At 37.1% G+C, this 17,281-nt stretch overlaps 1 pseudogene; it reads right to left on the bottom strand.

The window, feature by feature from the left end:
* Positions 1–16,048: 16,048 nt before the first annotated feature.
* On the bottom strand, positions 16,049–17,059 carry LOC140595788 (procathepsin L pseudogene; annotated as a pseudogene).
* Positions 17,060–17,281: the final 222 nt, after the last annotated feature.

The raw sequence follows: 17,281 nt of genomic DNA, 5'->3' as shown, positions 1-17,281 counted from the left end.
CACTGAGGATTCAAAGCTTTTATCACTGATATGTGTGTAGAGTTCATGCTCAGAGTAGTATTCTTCCTTCTCATTTCAACAGTCTCTGCTGAAGAAAGATATTTTTCAAGCACATGGTGTAAGGAGGGGAGTATAGTATTGAGATGAAATTAATGGGGGAATCCAGTCTTCCATGGCCTATCTTGGGAGAATTTTACTTTCCTGTCTTTGTGTTATCATTCTGGATAATGGTTCAGGAAACATTCTTTTTTTCAAAGAAAAAAAGCTTAATGGAAGGCATTTCATGCTTGCAAATTATTGGAAAGTCTGGAGAAGAAAAGTAAAGTGGCTGCCAATGGATTAGTGATGTCAGGCATATATTAAAACCTTAGTTTTAATCCAGAGAAGACACTATTTCTGCTTCTTAGTCTGTCATTCATGAAGCTGATGGCTAGTGATTGGGATGCAAAGAACATCTACTTCAACTGCCTCAAGATGCTATTAAAGTTGGACTCTAGACTTTGGAACATTTTGGGCAGCCCTAAATACTTACATGGCTGATACCTTCCTAGTTGGCAGTAACTGCAGCAGGAAGATTAAGTGTGCTCAACTAATCTGCAACAACTTGAACAAGTGCCTCTCATTGCAGAATCTAATTTGAATCCGTAACTCTAGTTTTGAGGAAGTCTGAGGTCTGTAATATGTTGCTTTCCAGATATTACAGTACTGAAAGGTTGGTAAGAATGGAAACCAAGGGCCAAATATAGTGTATTTATATATATATATGTGTGTGTGTGTGTGTTTATGTGCGTATATACATAATATACATACACATATACAGTAAATTTCCAAAACTGTTGGGAAAATCATGGCAATAAATGAAATTAAGGTAAATGTATTTTTTCTATTTTTGTGTAAGAAGATTTCAGGACATATAATAGGTTTTATTTATCCTTATGAAATAAAATTTTCAGTCAAGACTATTTGCTCTACACTAGGTAGCAAATAGTAATTTTTAAAACTCCCCTCTATTCAGTATTGTTGCTTCTATGAGTATACTTAAGGAAGAAAATGGCATAATGATGCTGGGCATCAATTTATGGCACTGTAATTGAGATTGGGCTAAAATCACAGCAATTTTTGAATCAGTACTTAAAAAAAAATCATAGGTTTTCCTTGTAGAAGTAGTCTATATACTCTGTTCCTCAAGTATTTCTTTTTTCTGGGCTCACACAAGAAGGCATAGTAATTAGTTTTGAGTTTTTAATTCTTATTCTCTGGTGTCAAATACATTCTCTTGATGGGCTTCATTAGTATTTTTTTCCCCCTTTCTTTCCTTTTCTTTAAAAAAAAACTTCTTTATTTTTTTTTTCTTTTTATGAGACTCCAGCAGACCAGAAAAGAGACTGTTCTGAAAATGATGTGCTAGCTAGTACTTTTCCTTTTACACAAAGAGGCATTCTTGACAGAATGTGTACTATTTATAACTGTTTTGTAATCTCTCCATAAGATTAAGTTTAGGAAGAATAAGAAAAATAGATTGTTATTTGGTTGGAGAATCAAAGGTTTCAATAATGTACAGCAATCAATGTCTTCACTGGCTTACCGGGGTTAAAACTATTTAAAAGGTTTCAACTCAGTTATTTAAGCTGTCTTATGCCCTGTCTAATTCAATGTGACAGTTGAAAGAAACCTATTTGGAAGCTTACTTATTTGACATTGATAATTATTTTTTATATATTCTTTCAGAAAACTATATTGGGGAATGTTTAAAACAATGTGCATAGGATTTTAGATCTTCTAAAATTTCTTATCCATAGTATTTCAGTTGGGATATGCAAGGAGTAATTGGTAACACATAGTTTTCTGGGAGGGTGAATTAAATGCAAGCACAGAGAAGAGAACATAGTGAAAATTCTAGGAGAACCTGCCAATACATTAATTAGCTTGTGAATTGGCTATTTAAAGGCATTAAATTCCACACTTTAGTCAAACTTATGCAGCATAAAAGTTTCCAATGAAAACACTAATGGTTTTAATAAAATATGTGAATTTTTAAATGCTTTCAATATTTCATATTAATCATCAGTCTTTTAATAATGATAGTTTTGTCACCTCAAGCAGATATACTCTATGTGATAAGAGATACTGTAAAGGAAATTTCTTAAAACCAGTCGTAATTATTTTTTCTGAGATTTAATGCCTATAAAGGTGATAATACTTTTGATTTGCATGATATCTTTTTTAATATGTCAAATGATTTAAAGGCTATTAAATCATTTATTTGTTCATATATGGAATCAGTTGCAGTCAAAAACATGAGATGAGTTACCCTTGGAAAAAGAAAAAAATTAGGCTCTACTTCAGAGTATCAGCTGTTAGGGTTTGGGTGAGAGATGAGGATGCTGACTAAAAAGTTAATAAAATGAAAAGCAGCTTTTCACATAGGGGATATGAAAATCCTTGAATCCTTTCATTTCAATTCAAATTGTCAATTGAATTTGTACAATTGTCTCCTGTTTGCAATGTATTAAAAATAATTTTAACCTGAGGAGAATATTTATAAGCTATAGAAAGGAACCATTTACATCATTTTGTTGTTGTTTTGCTTTGCTTTTGCTTTTTCTTTTACTTTAATTCTAGTTCCTCCTTTCTATCATGACTAATCTCTTATCACTTAGCTTCACTCACCTGTATTATAGACAAAGAAAATGGATGACAGCAGTTGGGTATCATTGCAGATGAGTATACTACAGGTGAATTTCATGAAATATATATATTATAGACCAGTTTTGGTACTTTCAATAATAGAACCCATATTGCACAGTATTTGTAGCAACTGAGGCTTATATTTAAATCATCAGTCTCTGTTTTTTTCTAAATTGCTTCTATTTATTGATTAGGTAAATGTACCTTTTATTATTCATTGATTAATCCCAGAAATAAGAAGAAATACTTTTTTCATAATATTATATATCTTGGAATTCATTGATACACATTAAAGTTTAATTTGCTCTGGGATGGTTCTTCTATGGCTTGAGAAAATTGAGTTATTATCTAAAACATTTAAAAATTATATTTAAAAAGATTTTATTTCTTTCAGAAAGAGAGAGATTGAGTATGAGAGAGAGAGAGGCAAAGAAACTCAAGTAGATTTGTGCTGAGCATGGAGCCCAATCATTGGTATTATGACCTGAACAGAAACCAAGAGTTGGACACTTAACTAGTCATCCAAGTAACCTAAAATTACTGACTTTTATATTTTCCCAATGAGATGAAAGTCAGATACAAACTTACGAATTTTTCTAATTTTCCTTAGGTATTTATTCATAAGTCGAAGGTTTTCCTAAACATTTATCCATGTACCTTTTGTGTGTGTAAGAAAACTAGGAAGGAAGATTACTTTCTCCATTTATGAGAATTTGGACTCTATAAGGCATCTGGTAAATATAAAAATGATACTTTCAAAAGCTTTAGGAATATGAAGATTCCCAATTGCCAAGAATTTTACTTCATTAGAGCACATAGCACCAGATAATGTAAGGAGAGTCTTTATCCTGCTTAAAGCCTGGGACATTTATATATATATATATATACACACACACACACACACACACATATATATAAATATATAAATTTATAAATATATAAATTTTATATTATATATAAATTTTAAATATATATTTATATATATAAAATACATATAATACATATGTATAAAATATTATATGTATAATATAATATATAAATATAAAAACAAAATAAAATATAAAATGTTATATGTATAATATTATATGTATAAAATACATGTAAAATATATGTATATGTATTTTATTGGAGTTCAATATGACAACATATAGCATAACACCCAGTGCTCATCCCATCAAGTGCCCCCCTCAGTGCCCATCACTCAGTCATCCCATCCCCCTGCCCACCTCCCCGTCCACTACCCCTTGTTTGATTCAAAGACTTAGGAGTCTCTCATGTTCTGTCACCTTCACTGATATTTCTCACTCGTTTTCTTTCCTTTCCCTTTTATTCCTTTTCACTATTTTTTATATTCCCCAAATGAATGAGACCATATAATGTTTGTCCTTCTCTGATTGACTGACTTAACTCAACATAATACCCTCCAATTCCATCCACGTTGAAGCAAATGGTGGGTATTTGTCATTTCTAATGGCTGAGTAATATTCCATTGTATGCATATACCACATTTTCTTTTATCATTAATCTTTCAGTGGACAACGAAGCTCCTTCCACAGTTTGACTATTGTGCACATTGCAACTATAAACATTGGGGTGCAGGTGTCTTGGCTTTTCACTGCATCTGTATCTTTGGGGTAACTACCCAGAAGGGCAATTGCTGGGATCTAGGGTAGCTCTATTTTTAATTCTTTGAGGAACCTCCACACTGTTTTCCAAAGTTGCTGTGCCAGTTCACACTTTCAGAACAGTGCAAGAGGGTTCCCCTTTCTCCACATCCTCTCCAACATTTCTTGTATCCTGTATTGTTAATTTTCACCATTCTCACTGGTATGAGATGGTATCTCATTGTGGTTTTGATTTGTATTTCCCTGATGGCAAGTGATGCAGAGCATTTTCCCATGTGCTTGTTGGCCATGTGTAGGTCTTCTTTGGTGAAATGTCTGTTCATGTCTTTTGCCCATTTCATGATTGGATTCTTTGTTTCTTTGGTGTTGAGTTTAATAACTTCTTTATAGATCTTGGATAGTAGCCCTTTATCTGATAGGTCACTTGCAAATATCTTCTCCCATTCTGTAGGTTGTCTATTATTTTGTTGAATATTTCTTTTGCTGTGCAGAAGCTTTTTATCTTGATTAAAATTGTTCATTTTTGCTTTTGTTTCCCTTGCCTTCATAGATTTATCTTGCACGAACTTGCTGCGGCCAAGTTAAAAAAGGTATTGCCTGTGTTATCCTCCAGGATTTTGAGGAATTCTCGTCTCACATTTAGATCTTTCATCCATTTTAAGTTTATCTTTGTGTATGGTGTAAGAGAATGGTCTAGTTTCATTCTTCTGCACGTGGCTGTCCAATTTTCCCAGCACCATTTATTGAAGAGACTATCCTTTTCCCTGTGGATATTCTTTCTGGTTTTGTCGAATATTGACCATAGAGTTGAGGGCCCATTTCTAGGTTCACGATTCTGTTCCATTGACCTATGTGTCTGTTTTTGTGCCAATACTACACTATCTTGAGGATCACAGCTTTGAAACTTGGCATTGTGATGCCCCCGGCTCTGGTTTTCTTTTTCAATATTCCCCCGGCTGTCTTTTCTGATTCCATACAAATCTTAAGATTATTTTTTCCAACTCTCTGAAGAAAGTCCGTGGGATTTTGACAGGGATTGCATTGAATGTGTAAATTTCCCTGGGTAGCATTGACATTTTCACAGTATTAACTCTTCCAATCCATGAGCATGGAATATTTTTCCATCTCTTTGTGTCTTCCTCAAAATCTTTCAGAAGTGTTCTGTAGTTTTTAGGGCATAGATCCCTTACCACTTTGGTTAGGTTTATTCCTAGGTATCTTATGCTATTGAGTGCAAGTGTAAATGGGATTGACTCCTTAATTTCTCTTTCTTCAGTCTCATTGATAGTGTGAGAAATGCCACTGATTGCTATGCATTGATTTTTGTCTCCTGCCACATTACTGAATTGCTGTATGAGTTCTAGCAATCTTGGGGTGGATCTTCTGGGTTTTCTGTGTACAGTAAGTATCATGTCATCTGCAAAGAGGGAGAGTTTGACTTCTTTACCAATTTGAATGCCTTTGATTTCTTTTTGTTGTGTGATTGCTGAGGCTAGGACTTCTAGTACTATGTGTTGAATAGCAGTGGTGACAGTGGACCATCCCTGTTGTGTTCCTGATCTTGTGGAAAGGCTCCCAGTGTTTTTCCATTGAATGATATTTGCTGTGGGCTTTTCATAGATGGCTTTTAAGATGCTAAGGAATGTTCCCTCTATCCCTACACTCTGCAGAGTTTTGATCAGGAATAGATGCTGTATTTTGTCAAATGCTTTCTCTGCATCTATTGAGGATCATATGGTTCTTGTTTTTTCTCTTGTTGATATGATCAATCATGTTGATTGCTTTATGAGTGTTGAACCAGCCTTGCATCCTGGGGATAAATCCCACTTGGTCATGATGAACAATCTTTTTAATGTATTGTTGGATTATATTGGCTAGTATCTTGTTGAGAAATTTTGCATCTGAGTTCATCAGGGATATTGTTCTATAATTGTGCTTTTTGGTGGAGTCTTTGTCTGGTTTTGGAATTAAGGTGATGATGGTCTCATAGAATGAGTTTGGAAGTATTCCACCCCTTTCTATCTTTCAGAACAGCTTTAGTAGAATAGGTATTGTTCCTTCTTTAAATGTTTGATAGAATTCCCCTGGGAAGCCATCTGGCCCTAGACTTTTCTGTCTTGGGAGGTTTTCGATGACTGCTTCAATTTCCTCCCTGGTTATTGTCTTGTGCAGGTTTTCTATTTCTTCCCATTCCAGTTTTGGTAATTTGTGGTTTTCCAGAAATGCTTCCATTTCTTCTAGATTGCCTAAAATATTGGCATATAGCTGCTCATAATATTTTTTAAAAATCGTTTGTATTTCCTGTATGGTTGTAATCTCTCCTTTTTCATTCATGATTTTATTAATTAGAGCCTTTTTTCTTTTGTTTTTAATAAGGCTAGCTAAGGGTTTATCTATCTTATTAATTCTTTCAAAGAACCAACTCCTGGTTTTGTTGATCTGTTCTACAATTCTTCAGGTCTCTGTTTCATTGAGTTCTGCTCGAATCTTTATTAACTCTCTTCTTCTGCTTGGTGTAGATTTTATTTGCTGTTTTTTCTCCAGTTCCTATAGGTGTAAAGTTAGCTTGTGTATTTGAATTTTTCCCAATTTTTTGAGGGATGCTTGTATTGCGATGTATTTCTCTCTCAGGACTGCTTTTGCTGTATCTCAAAGATTTTGAATAGTTGTATCTTCATTCTATTAGTTTCCATGAATCTTTTTTATTCTCTAATTTCCTGGTTGACCCATTCATCTGTTAGCAGGATGCTCTTTAACCTCCACATGTTTGAATTTCTTCCAAATTTCTCCTTGTGATTGAGTTCAAGTTTCAAAGCATTATGGTCTGAAAATATGCAGGGGGCAATCCCAGTCTTTTGGTATCCCTTGAGACCTGATTTGTGACCCAGTAGATGGTCTATTCTGGAGATACTTCCATGTCCACTTAGAAGAATGTGTATTCAGTTGCGTTTGGATGTAAAGTTCTGTAAATATCTGTGAAATCCATCTAGTCCAGTGTATCATTTAAAGTTCTTGTTTCTTTGGAGATGTTGTGCTTAGAATTTGTCATTTGCAGAAAGTGCCATGTTGAAGTCTCCCAGTATTAGTGTATTATTATCTAACTATGTCTTTACTTTGGTTATTAATTGATTGGTATACTTGGCAGCTCCCACATTACGGGCATAAATATTCATGATTGTTAGGTCCTCTTGTTCAATAGATCCTTTAAGTATAATATAGTGTCCCTCTTCATCTCTTACTACAGTCTTTGGGATAAACTCTAATTTATCTGATATGAGGATGGCTACCCTGCTTTCTTTTGAGGACCATTTGAATGGTAAATGGTTCCCCAACCTTTCATTTTCAGGCTGTACGTGTCCTTAGGTCTAAAATGAGTCTCCAGTAGACAGCAAATAGATGGGTCTTGCTTTTCTATCCAGTCTGAAACCCTGTGTCTTTTGATGGGATCATTAAGCCCATTCATGTTCAGAGTTACTATTGAAAGATATGAATTTAGTATCATCATAATACCTATTTTATTCAGTCCCTGTTTTGTGGATTAAATCTTTCGGCATCCTCTTTCTTTTACAGAGTCCCCCTTAATATTTCTTGCAGAGCTGGTTTGGTGGTCACATATTCTTTCAGTTTATGCCTGTCTTGTAAGCTCTTTATCTCTCCTTCTATTCTGAATGAGAACCTTGCTGGATAAAGTATTCTTGGCTGCATGTTCTTCTCACTTAGGACCCTGAATATATCCTGCTAGCCCTTTCTGGCCTGCCAGGTCTCTGTGGAGAGATCTGCTGTTAATTTAATATTTCTCCCCATATAATTAGTCTCTTGCTGCTTTAAGGATTTTCTCTTTATCTTTGGAATTTGCAAGTTTCACTATTAAATGTTGAGGTGTTGAATGTTTTTTATTGATTTTTGGGGGGAACCTCTCTATGTCCTGGATCTGAATGCCTGTTTCCTTCCCCAAGTTAGGGAAGTTCTCAACTATAATTTCTTCAAATACACTTTCTGTTCCTCTGTCCCTTTTGGTGCCCTATGGAACCCCAATTATATGTAGATTTTTCCTTCTGAGGCTGTCATTTATTTCCCTTAACCTTTCCTCATGGTCTTTTGTTTTTCTCTTTTTTCCTCAGCTTCTTTCCTTGCCATCAACTTCTCTTCTATGTCACTCACTCTTCCTTCTACCTCATTAACCTTCATCGTTAGGACCTCCGGTTTGGATTGCATCTCATTTAATTGATTTTTAATTTTTGCCTGATTAGATCTAAATTCTGCAGTCATGTAGTCTCTTGATTCCTTTATGCTTTTTTCCAGAGCCACCAGTAGCTTTATAATTGTGCTTCTGAATTGGCTTTCTGACATCAAATTGTAATCAAATTGTGGCAGAGAGTACTGTTTCTGATTCTTTCTTTTGTGGTGAGTTCTTCTTTCTAGTCATTTTGCTCAGTGCAGAGTGGCTAAAAACGAATTGTACTGAAAAAAAAAAGAAAAAACAAAAACAAAAGACAAGGAGGGGTATCCTCTGGTTCTATATACTGTAAATCCCTCAACTTCCCTGGGGCTTTCCAGTGCTGCTTGGCCAAAAACTTGCTCTTCCCCTGTCCTTCCAGCTGGTCTTCTGGGGGAGGGGCTGCTGTGCTGACTCTCAGGTGTGTGTATGGCTCAGTGGGAGCTGTTTACCCCCTGAGGCCCCTGTTCCCTGGTGGCCCCACTCTGTCCCAGGCACAGGGTGACACCAGGAGGAACAACCACACTGGCGCGGCCACCCTTCCAGCTCTGGAGTCAGCTCTCCCAGTAACTCCCACGGCTACTGGTCTGCACTCGCCTGGATGCTCCCAGGAGCAGGGGGCACTGATCTGCACAGCCTGGGGGTGCCTGGCAGCAGGAAGGTCCTTGCTGTCCTCTGCCCTCCCTGCCTCTGCCTGTCCCAGGGGGAGCACAGGATCCTGGGCTCTGTCTGCTTGGTCCCCTGGGATCCAGGGCCTGTTCTGCTGGAATTGCACTCCTGGGGCCCGGGCTCCTGAAGGTAGCAGGGTGCAGCCTCCTTCAGCCAGAGCTGCTGCCTGAGCTTCTCCCGAGGTCCCACCAGGTGCGTGCTCCAGCCCTTCACAGAGCTCAACCCGTGGTCTTTGGTGCACTCTCTCTCCCAGGTGCCCTCCTCTCCTAGTGACCCCGGGGAGTTGGAGGTTCCATTGCCCCTCCTGCAGTTCTGCCCCGTTTCCCTGTTGAGCGCCTTCCCCTCTGGAAAGAATTCGGTTCAGATTTTTAAACGTCCTGCTTCTCCAGGCTGGGCTTTCCTGTCCTGGAGGCTTTTGCTGCCTGGCCTTAGCCCGGCTCCTTGCGGGGCCCCTCCGCCACTGGATTCTTTTTTATTTTTTTCTTCCCTCGGCTTCCTACCTTGTTAGAAGTGCAAACTCTTCTCTCTGTAGCATTCCAGCTGTTCTCTCTTTAAATCTTAGGTAGAATTCATAGGGTTTCAGGATGATTTGAAAGTTATCTAGGTAAGTTGGGTGAGCGCAGGTGACTTGGGTACCCTACTCCCATTTTTCCCCGCCCCCCCTTATCCATGTACTTAAACTTATTCAACAGGTGTTCCCCAAATCTGAAAACTCAAAAATGAAGTAGGAAAACAAAACAAAACGTCTCAATGAGAATTTCTTAAACTTCAGTAATTGGTAGAAAAATTCCTATGTCATTACTTTAGGATGGTGAAACTTAAAGTCTTGGATAATTCAGCTTCTATGCATCTTATTAAGAAACATTTACCTGTAATTTATTTTTAAATTATTTTTACATAGAAAATCTGAACACTAGGGAGGAATATATATCGCTGCCTATAAATACATGTGCACATGTATATCTACATTTTAGTGGACTATATTTTTAAAACATATTTGGATTATTTTTGGAAAAATTTCTTAACAGTTTTTATAGGCTTAAAGAACAGACTCAACTTAGGTTTTTAACTAGAAATCTCTAGTTGTATAAAAACCTGTATATGGGGTTTGGCATAGTTTTCAGCTGCAAGTGTTGAGCAGCTTGTTGCTGGGTCAGAAAGAAATCTTTCTTGCTTGGTTTGCAGACTGTATGTTCACCCCTCTGAGACCAAGGCCAGGAGGTTGTGACGCCTCAGAGATGGAGCACAGGTTACCTCACCACTCAGAGGTGGAGCCTGGCCTGGAGTTTACACCAGCAAAGTACCATCACTGAAGAACTACTGAAAGTGACTGTCTCCCTAGAAATGTTTAAAATGAATGAGTGAATGAATATATGTGTGTGTGTGTGTGTGTGTGTGTGTGTGTGTGTATAGGCAGGGGCAGACAAAATATCACCTAGAGTTCCATCTTGTAGAGGGAGCTGTTAAACCCTCATAAGATTTCATTTTTTCTTATCTGTCTTAAACATGTATTATCAAATAGGTGATCATTTTATATGTGAAATTTTATTTAATTAACTTTAAATTATAATTGTTTCCCAAGTCATTATCTACCCAAAAATCATTTCCAGGAACAGAGCCCTAATAATTATTAAGGACTCTGTGTTCATTAACATACTTACAGAATGTGAATAGGTACGCAGCATTGTTATCAGTTCTGAGCATGTTGTGTATTGGAAAGATTCTGGACAGGGAGGTTATCAGGAGACTCAAGTTCTGATATTGACTGTCAATAAACTAATAGGTTCTATATGCTTACATCTAAGGGCTGATGAAAAGGGCTACTATGAAAAATCGTGGCTACTTAGGGTAAGCTAAGATAGTACAGGAATTATCTGGAGTAGATTCTACTAATATGTACCAAAGTCTAGTGTTTTCCTACATAGCCATCTCTGCTACTTAGAAATTCTGTATTATGTAGTTATATTTGGTTAACCTATTCTCTTCTTTTTTCTTCTTCCTTTAACCATTAATCCATTTTTCCCAAACAACCATGGACTCATCCAATCGTTCTTTTATACATTAAAAACAAAAATTGTCTATTGTCTTATAAATTCCAGGCATGTGTATTAGGTTCTAGGAATAAAGGGGTGACCAAATCAGAAAGGTTCTTTGCCTTTGTGAATTTTACTATCCATGATGAGGGAGAAGCCACAGATAATTATTCTATGGAAGATGTACTGAATTGGATTAAAAGTGCATGAAAACACACCAGTTAGAAGTTTGTTCAGAACGACGTTGCTCGCTCATGTGTGCCTGTTCTCTGGCATAATTATAAGCAGTGCCCTTTCACTCTAAAAAATGCTTCATTTTAGGTAATAGATGATAAAGCCTCTGTATGTATCAAAATTTTACAAGGTAGCAGCTGCCCACCCCAACCTTTATTTTACAAATAAAGAAAATGAAATTCTGATTGGTGTGGTAACTTTACTATGATGACATAGCTAATTAATGATAGAAATACACAGCTTCATAGGACAGAAAAAATGATACAAGCCATCCATGAGTGACAGTTCGCCATAGATCTGTGATCTTAGAAATTAACCTAATGCTCTAAGCCACACAGTCATGAATATGTGAATTCTGATATCGTCCTGTGCTATGTCAGTTAAAAGAGAGCATATTCTTGAAAGTCCTAGAACAATAGATTTAAAAATATCCTCAATGTTAGCCCCTCTGCCAGAAGAGAAAATACTCTTACCCCACTAGAGCATTTATAGAATAAGAGAACTCTCACAGGTACTTTTTTAATATTTATTTTTTATTGAAGTTTATTTTGCCAACATATACTATAATACCCAGTGCTGATCCCATCAAGTGCCTTCCTCAATGCTTGACACCCAGTGACCCCAACCCCCTACTCACCTCCCCTTCCACGTTACTTTGTTCATTTCCCAGAGTTAGGATTCTCTCATGGTTTGTCTCCCTCTCTATTTTTTCCCAGTTTCCCTACTTTCCCTTATAATCCCTTTCACTATTTCTTATATTCCCTATATGAGTGAAACCATATAATGATTGTCCTTCTCAAATTGACTTACTTCACTCAGCATAATACCCTCTCATCCACGTCGAAGCAAATGGTAGGTATTTGTCCATTCTAATGGCTGAGTAATATTCCATTATTCCACACACATTATATATATATATATCACATATTATATATATATCTATCACATATTATATATATCACATATTATATATATCACATATTATATATATCACATATTATATATATATATATATATATATATATATATATATATATATATATCACATCTTCTCTCTCCATTCATATGTCAGTGGACATCATGGCTCTTTCCAGTTTAGCTGTTGTGGACATTGATGCTATAAACATTGGGGAGCAGGTGTCTCAGCTTTTCACTGCATCTGTATCTTTGGGGTAACTCCCCAGCAGGGCAATTGCTGGGTCGTAGGGTAGCTCTATTTTTAACTCTTTGAGGAACCTCCACACTGTTTTTCAGAGTAGCTGCACCAGTTCACATTCCCACCAAGTTCCTAACAGTTCCCCTGTCTCCACATCCTCTCCAACATTTGCTGTTTTCTATCTTCTTAATCTTGCCATTCTCACTGGTGTGAGGTGGTATCTCACTGTGGTTTTGATTTGTATTTCCCTGATGGCCAGTGATGCAGAGCATTTTCCCATGTGCTTATTGGCCATGTGTAGGTCTTCTTTGGTGAAATGTCTATTTATGTCTTTTGCCCATTTCATGATTGGATTGTTTGTTTCTTTGCTGTTGAGTTTAATAAGTTCTTTATAGATCTTGGATAGTAGCCCTTTATCTGATAGGTCATTTGCAAATATCTTCTCCCATTCTGTAGGTTATCTTTTATTTTGTTGACTGTTTCTTTTGCTGTGCAGAAGCTTTTTATCTTGATTAAGTCTCAATAGTTCATTTTTGCTTTTGTTTCCTTTGCCTTCATAGATTTATCTTGCAAGAAGTTGCTGTGGCCAAGTTAAAAAAGGGTGTTGCCTGTGTTATCCTCTAGGATTTTGAGGAATTCTCGCCTCACATTTAGATCTTTCATCCATTTTAAGTTTATCTTTGTGTATGGTGTAAGAGAATGGTCTAGTTTCATTCTTCTGCACGTGGCTGTCCAATTTTCCCAGCACCATTTATTGAAGAGACTATCCTTTTCCCTGTGGATATTCTTTCTGGTTTTGTCGAATATTGACCATAGAGTTGAGGGCCCATTTCTAGGTTCACGATTCTGTTCCATTGACCTATGTGTCTGTTTTTGTGCCAATACTACACTGTCTTGAGGATCACAGCTTTGTAGTACAGCTTGAAATCCAGCATTGTGTTGCCCCGGCTCTGTTTTTTTTTTTTTTTTTTTTCAATATTCCCTTTGCTGATTCCACACAATCTTAAGACGATTTGTTCCAACTCTCTGAAGAAAGTCCATAGTATTTTGATAGGGATTGCATTGAATGTGTAAATTTCCCTGGGTAGCATAGACATTTTCACAGTATTAATTCTTCCAATCCGTGAGCATGGAATATTTTTCCATCCCTTTGTGTCTTCCTCAAAATCTTTCAGAAGTGTTCTGTAGTTTTTAGGGCGTAAATCCCTTACCACTTTGGTTAGGTTTATTCCTAGGTATCTTATGGTTTTGGGTGCCATTGTAAATGGGATTGACTCCGTGATGTCTCTTTTTTCAGTCTCATTTTAGTTTCTAGGAATTCCACTGATTACTATGCATTGATTTTTACTCCTGCTGCATGGCTGAATTGCTGTATGAGTCCTAGCAATCTTGGGGTGGTGTCTTTTGGGTTTTCTACACACAGTAACGTGTCATGTGCAAAGAGGGAGAGTTTGCCTTCCTCTGCCAGTTTAAATGCCTTTTATTTCTTTTTGTTGTCTGATTGCTGAGGCTAGGACTTCTAGTACTATGTTGAATAGCAGTGCTGAGAGTGGACATCCCTGTCATGTTCCTGATCTTAGGGGAAAGGCTCTCAGTTTTTCTCCATGGAGAATGATATTTGCTGTGGGCTTTTCATAGATGGCTTTTAAGATGCTGAGGAATGTTCCTTCTATCCCTACACTCTGAAGAGTTTTGATCAGGAATGGATGCTGTATTTTGTCAAATGCTTTCTCTGCATCTATTGAGAGGATCATATGGTTCTTGTTTTCTTCTCTTGTTGATGTGATCTATCACATTGATTGTTTTATGAGTGTTAAACCAACCTTGCATCTCAGGGATAAATCCCACTTGGTCATGGTGAATAATCCTCTTAATGTACTATTGGATCCTATTGGCTAGTATCTTGTTGAGAAATTTTGCATCCATGTTCATCAGGGATATTGTTCTATAATTGTCCTTTTTGGTGGGGTCTTTGGTTTTGGAATCAAGGTGATGCTGGCCTATTAGAACAAATTTTGAAGTATTCCATCCCTTTTTATCCTAACAGCTTTAGTAGAATATTATTTCCTCTTTAAACATTTGATAGAATTCCCCTCGGAAGCCTTCTGGCCCTGGAATTTTGCGTCTTGGCAGGTTTTTAATAACTGCTTCAATTTCCTCGCTGGTTATTGGCCTGTTCAGGTTTTCTATTTCTTTTTGTTCTAGTTTTGGTCATTTGTGATTTTTCCAGAAATGCATCCATTTCTTCTAGATTGCCTAACTTATTGGCTTATAGCTGCTCATAAAATGTTTTTTAAAATCATTTGTATTTCCTTGGTATGGTTCTGATCTCTCCTCTTTCATTTGTGATTTTATTACCTTGAGTTTTTTTTTTCTTTTTAATAAGGCTGGCTAAGGTTTATCTATCTTATTAATTCTTTCAAAGAACCAACTCCTGTTTTTCTTTTTCTATCTGTTCTGCAGTTCTTCTGGTCTCTGTTTCATTGAGTTCTGCTTGAATCTTTATTATCTCCCCTCTTCTGCTTGGTGTAGGCTTTATGTGCTGTTCTTTCTCCAGTTCATTTAGGTGCCAGTTTAGCTTGTGTATTTGAGTTATTTCCAATTTTTTGAAGGAGGCTTGTATTGAGATGTATTTCCTTCTTGGGACCTCTTTGCTGTATCCCAAATTTTTTGAATGGTTGTATCTGCATTTTCATTAGTTTCCATGAATCCATAGATTCTTCTCTAATTTCCTGGTTGACCCATTCATCTTTTAGTAGGATGCTCTTTAACCTCCATGTGTTTGAATTTCTTCCAAATTTCTTCTTATGATTGAGTTCTAGTTTCAAAGCATTGTGGTCTGAAAATATGCAGGGGGGCAATCCTATCTTTTGGTATCGGTTGAGACCTCATTTGTGACCTAGTGTGTGGTCTATTCTGGAGAAATTTCCATGTGCACTTGGGAAGAATGTGTATTCAGTTGTGTTCAGTTAGAAAGTTCTGTAATCATCTGTGAAATCCATCTGGTCCAGTGTATAATTTAAGGCCCTTGTTTCTTTGGTGATGTCATGCTTAGAAGATCTGATATTTACTGACAAGTGCTGTGTTGAAGTCTCCTACTATTAGTGTATTATTTTATTTTTTTCTACCTCTACTTATTGAATTAAAATTTATTTCAAAAGGTAAAGTTTATATATCCTTTGATAAAATAAGAAGTCAAAAATTTTAGAATTAAGTAATAAGTCTTCAACATTATAAAGCCATATATAACAGTAATTAAAGTAGTGGTAATGTTTACCCTGATAAAAATGTCACAGAATTCAAATCACAACTTGGATTCTCAATGATTCAAGTGTCTTATCTTACACAATAAGAGTTTGGTCAATTTTAAGATAAACTTCCTCCAGATATGCTGTCCTCAAGTCCTCTAATCTTGTGGTCCATCAGCTCACACAATGGGATAGCTGGTTTCTGTGGCAATTCCACAATGGTTGTTCTCGTCTTAGGCCATTTTTATATAGCCATTCCAGCCCCATTCTGGACCCCAACTGTTCTTGATAATCCAAAATTTACTATTTGAATCTGTTCCTTCAAAGCCATAGCCAGCCACCAGAACACCATGATCTAGATCTTTGCTGCTGCAGTCTGGATCAAAATAAATGCCTGATTTGTAGAACTGGAAATGCCTGCATCAGTAGCAACAGAGATGGGCCCTAGAGTTGCCACTGCCTTCATTAGGGTCTTTTCCCATTGAGGGAGGTCCATGAAACCAGTGTCATTGGCAGCAGAACACTCAGTCTTGTAGTTACAGGTCTCTGTGTCCTTTCCAAGATATGGATAAGATTCCTCTGAATCCAGGCCTCCATTGTCTTTAACATGATGAAAGGTGTTATCCATCAGGCCACCATTGCAGCCCTCATTGCCTTGAGCCTTACAGCAGTCCACCAGGTTCGGCTCACTCAGTGGCACAAGTTTGCCCGTTTTCCAGAACATCTGTCTTTTGAGGGCACCAGTTGCACTAAAAGTCCAACAAGAACCACACTGACCCTGATTCTGCACAGGAGTTATGTAGCCTTTCTCTCTCCAGTCCACAGATTTGGGGATCTCAGCAAAGATAGGTTCTTGGAACACTTTTCCTTTCTTGTGCTTCTGGTTTTGAAAGTCATTCATCACCTGCCTGAATTCTTCATTGGTCATGTCACCAAAGGTATTCATCGCCATTGTGAAGCCATGTTTCCCTTGGCTATATTCTGTTCAACCATTTTCATATTCTCCCACACTGCTCTCCTCTATCCTTCTTCATTCATGCCATATAATCTGTGCATTGCCTTCCACTGGTACCATTGTGCATTTAAGCTTTGATCAAGTTTTGGAGCTGCTGAGGCTATTCACAAGCAAAGGGCAGTCAAGAAGAGTGAACAATTCATGTTTCAAAAACCTGCGGCATCCACAGCTGCGCAGGTGCACCCCACGGATCGCCAAGGCCCAGGAGTCTAGTGTATTATTTTCTAAGTATCTCTTTACTTTGGTTATTAATTGATATACTTGGCATTATTAATTGATATACTTGGCATCTCCTACATTAAGAGCATACATATTCATGATTGGTAGGTCTTCTTACTGGATTGATCCTTTAAGTATGATATAGTTCTGTCTTCCTCTCTTACTACAGTCTTTGGGA

Source organism: Vulpes vulpes, chromosome 15 (assembly GCF_048418805.1).
Source record: "Vulpes vulpes isolate BD-2025 chromosome 15, VulVul3, whole genome shotgun sequence".
NCBI lineage: Eukaryota > Metazoa > Chordata > Mammalia > Carnivora > Canidae > Vulpes > Vulpes vulpes.
The sequence above is the reverse complement of the archived record's forward strand: the minus strand, read 5'-3'. Positions and strand labels throughout refer to the sequence as shown.